Source organism: Osmia lignaria, unplaced genomic scaffold (assembly GCF_051020975.1).
Source record: "Osmia lignaria lignaria isolate PbOS001 unplaced genomic scaffold, iyOsmLign1 scaffold0066, whole genome shotgun sequence".
NCBI classification, from domain to species: Eukaryota; Metazoa; Arthropoda; class Insecta; order Hymenoptera; family Megachilidae; genus Osmia; species Osmia lignaria.
Genome location: NW_027478207.1, coordinates 55,001 through 60,000, shown reverse-complemented (window position 1 = coordinate 60,000; position 5,000 = coordinate 55,001).

Below are 5,000 nucleotides of genomic sequence, written 5' to 3'. Positions count from 1 at the left end.
TTTGTACAAGTATCCAACATTTATAAGTGCATACAGGTCACCAGCCTTATATTACAAGGCTCACCACATATGGGCCATTCGGTCTTAGACACCGACCCGTGGTAATGCTGTGTGGAGATTAATAATAATCCGCAACGGAAAACCGGAACGAGAATAGTCGAGAAAGTATATTCTCGAGGAGCGGTAGACTGCTTTTCAACCGAAGTCATAAAAGAGCCACACGCTCGACGCTACTCCCGACCGGTCCGAGCGAACCGAAAGTGCCTTCCTATAAATACCGAACGGCCGGCCGCTAGGTCGGCGACGCATGGGCTTACGCCCAGGCGTATGCCTGTGCAAACCGCCGTGAGAGCGTACCATCCCGCCGGCACGGTAAAACTTAGACTGAAAATATCGTCGAACATATCCTTTCATTTTATAACGTTCTATACATGAAAATTAATAAATTAACATGCAGGACATAATAAATTCACATTCTCATGTAAATCATGGGTTTAATTAATATTTTAAAAAATTTTAAAACCGCCCAGAACCGATGAGATGAAAATATTAAAACGATATTTTTGCATTTTCTTACGGTAAAACATTAACAAATAAGCGACTATAGCAATATAAAACTCCATTTGTAATTTAATTAATCAAAATTAATATTTTTTTTTGATTTTTCAGCGATCCAGAACCGATGAGACGAAAACATTAAAACGATATTTTTGCATTTTCTTACGACAAAACATTAACAAATACGAGACTATAACAATATAAAACTACATATGTAATTTAATTAATCAAAATTAATAATTTTTTTTGATTTTTCAGTGATCCAGAACCGATAAGTCGAAAATTTTAACAATCATATTTTTGCATTCTGTACCGTGGATCCATCGTTAAACGCTATTAAACTAACGTCCGTGATGGTATAAATGCAGATTTTCGCTCCGTTTAGCCAAAATAACGAACTTTAGGTGCGCTCCGAAATATTTCAAAGTCCCAGCGGCGTATTGCTTCGCCTCTTAGAACCGATTAGTCGAAAATTTTAACAATCATATTTTTGCATTCTGTACCGTGGATCGATCGTTAAACGCTATTGAACTAACGTCCGTGATGGTATAAATGCAGATTTTCGCTCCGTTTAGCCAAAATAACGAACTTTAGGTGCGCTCCGAAATATTTCAAAGTCCCAGCGGCGTATTGCTTCGCCTCTTAGAACCGATTAGTCGAAAATTTTAACAATCATATTTTTGCATTCTGTACCGTGGATCCATCGTTAAACGCTATTAAACTAACGTCCGTGATGGTATAAATGCAGATTTTCGCTCCGTTTAGCCAAAATAACGAACTTTAGGTGCGCTCCGAAATATTTCAAAGTCCCAGCGGCGTATTGCTTCGCCTCTTAGAACCGATTAGTCGAAAATTTTAACAATCATATTTTTGCATTCTGTACCGTGGATCCATCGTTAAACGCTATTAAACTAACGTCCGTGATGGTATAAATGCAGATTTTCGCTCCGTTTAGCCAAAATAACGAACTTTAGGTGCGCTCCGAAATATTTCAAAGTCCCAGCGGCGTATTGCTTCGCCTCTTAGAACCGATTAGTCGAAAATTTTAACAATCATATTTTTGCATTCTGTACCGTGGATCCATCGTTAAACGCTATTAAACTAACGTCCGTGATGGTATAAATGCAGATTTTCGCTCCGTTTAGCCAAAATAACGAACTTTAGGTGCGCTCCGAAATATTTCAAAGTCCCAGCGGCGTATTGCTTCGCCTCTTAGAACCGATTAGTCGAAAATTTTAACAATCATATTTTTGCATTCTGTACCGTGGATCGATCGTTAAACGCTATTGAACTAACGTCCGTGATGGTATAAATGCAGATTTTCGCTCCGTTTAGCCAAAATAACGAACTTTAGGTGCGCTCCGAAATATTTCAAAGTCCCAGCGACGTATTGCTTCGCCTCTTAGAACCGATTAGTCGAAAATTTTAACAATCATATTTTTGCATTCTGTACCGTGGATCCATCGTTAAACGCTATTAAACTAACGTCCGTGATGGTATAAATGCAGATTTTCGCTCCGTTTAGCCAAAATAACGAACTTTAGGTGCGCTCCGAAATATTTCAAAGTCCCAGCGGCGTATTGCTTCGCCTCTTAGAACCGATTAGTCGAAAATTTTAACAATCATATTTTTGCATTCTGTACCGTGGATCGATCGTTAAACGCTATTGAACTAACGTCCGTGATGGTATAAATGCAGATTTTCGCTCCGTTTAGCCAAAATAACGAACTTTAGGTGCGCTCCGAAATATTTCAAAGTCCCAGCGACGTATTGCTTCGCCTCTTAGAACCGATTAGTCGAAAATTTTAACAATCATATTTTTGCATTCTGTACCGTGGATCCATCGTTAAACGCTATTAAACTAACGTCCGTGATGGTATAAATGCAGATTTTCGCTCCGTTTAGCCAAAATAACGAACTTTAGGTGCGCTCCGAAATATTTCAAAGTCCCAGCGGCGTATTGCTTCGCCTCTTAGAACCGATTAGTCGAAAATTTTAACAATCATATTTTTGCATTCTGTACCGTGGATCCATCGTTAAACGCTATTAAACTAACGTCCGTGATGGTATAAATGCAGATTTTCGCTCCGTTTAGCCAAAATAACGAACTTTAGGTGCGCTCCGAAATATTTCAAAGTCCCAGCGGCGTATTGCTTCGCCTCTTAGAACCGATTAGTCGAAAATTTTAACAATCATATTTTTGCATTCTGTACCGTGGATCCATCGTTAAACGCTATTAAACTAACGTCCGTGATGGTATAAATGCAGATTTTCGCTCCGTTTAGCCAAAATAACGAACTTTAGGTGCGCTCCGAAATATTTCAAAGTCCCAGCGGCGTATTGCTTCGCCTCTTAGAACCGATTAGTCGAAAATTTTAACAATCATATTTTTGCATTCTGTACCGTGGATCCATCGTTAAACGCTATTAAACTAACGTCCGTGATGGTATAAATGCAGATTTTCGCTCCGTTTAGCCAAAATAACGAACTTTAGGTGCGCTCCGAAATATTTCAAAGTCCCAGCGGCGTATTGCTTCGCCTCTTAGAACCGATTAGTCGAAAATTTTAACAATCATATTTTTGCATTCTGTACCGTGGATCCATCGTTAAACGCTATTGAACTAACGTCCGTGATGGTATAAATGCAGATTTTCGCTCCGTTTAGCCAAAATAACGAACTTTAGGTGCGCTCCGAAATATTTCAAAGTCCCAGCGGCGTATTGCTTCGCCTCTTAGAACCGATTAGTCGAAAATTTTAACAATCATATTTTTGCATTCTGTACCGTGGATCCATCGTTAAACGCTATTAAACTAACGTCCGTGATGGTATAAATGCAGATTTTCGCTCCGTTTAGCCAAAATAACGAACTTTAGGTGCGCTCCGAAATATTTCAAAGTCCCAGCGGCGTATTGCTTCGCCTCTTAGAACCGATTAGTCGAAAATTTTAACAATCATATTTTTGCATTCTGTACCGTGGATCCATCGTTAAACGCTATTAAACTAACGTCCGTGATGGTATAAATGCAGATTTTCGCTCCGTTTAGCCAAAATAACGAACTTTAGGTGCGCTCCGAAATATTTCAAAGTCCCAGCGGCGTATTGCTTCGCCTCTTAGAACCGATTAGTCGAAAATTTTAACAATCATATTTTTGCATTCTGTACCGTGGATCCATCGTTAAACGCTATTGAACTAACGTCCGTGATGGTATAAATGCAGATTTTCGCTCCGTTTAGCCAAAATAACGAACTTTAGGTGCGCTCCGAAATATTTCAAAGTCCCAGCGGCGTATTGCTTCGCCTCTTAGAACCGATTAGTCGAAAATTTTAACAATCATATTTTTGCATTCTGTACCGTGGATCGATCGTTAAACGCTATTGAACTAACGTCCGTGATGGTATAAATGCAGATTTTCGCTCCGTTTAGCCAAAATAACGAACTTTAGGTGCGCTCCGAAATATTTCAAAGTCCCAGCGGCGTATTGCTTCGCCTCTTAGAACCGATTAGTCGAAAATTTTAACAATCATATTTTTGCATTCTGTACCGTGGATCCATCGTTAAACGCTATTAAACTAACGTCCGTGATGGTATAAATGCAGATTTTCGCTCCGTTTAGCCAAAATAACGAACTTTAGGTGCGCTCCGAAATATTTCAAAGTCCCAGCGGCGTATTGCTTCGCCTCTTAGAACCGATTAGTCGAAAATTTTAACAATCATATTTTTGCATTCTGTACCGTGGATCGATCGTTAAACGCTATTGAACTAACGTCCGTGATGGTATAAATGCAGATTTTCGCTCCGTTTAGCCAAAATAACGAACTTTAGGTGCGCTCCGAAATATTTCAAAGTCCCAGCGGCGTATTGCTTCGCCTCTTAGAACCGATTAGTCGAAAATTTTAACAATCATATTTTTGCATTCTGTACCGTGGATCCATCGTTAAACGCTATTAAACTAACGTCCGTGATGGTATAAATGCAGATTTTCGCTCCGTTTAGCCAAAATAACGAACTTTAGGTGCGCTCCGAAATATTTCAAAGTCCCAGCGGCGTATTGCTTCGCCTCTTAGAACCGATTAGTCGAAAATTTTAACAATCATATTTTTGCATTCTGTACCGTGGATCCATCGTTAAACGCTATTAAACTAACGTCCGTGATGGTATAAATGCAGATTTTCGCTCCGTTTAGCCAAAATAACGAACTTTAGGTGCGCTCCGAAATATTTCAAAGTCCCAGCGGCGTATTGCTTCGCCTCTTAGAACCGATTAGTCGAAAATTTTAACAATCATATTTTTGCATTCTGTACCGTGGATCCATCGTTAAACGCTATTGAACTAACGTCCGTGATGGTATAAATGCAGATTTTCGCTCCGTTTAGCCAAAATAACGAACTTTAGGTGCGCTCCGAAATATTTCAAAGTCCCAGCGGCGTATTGCTTCGCCTC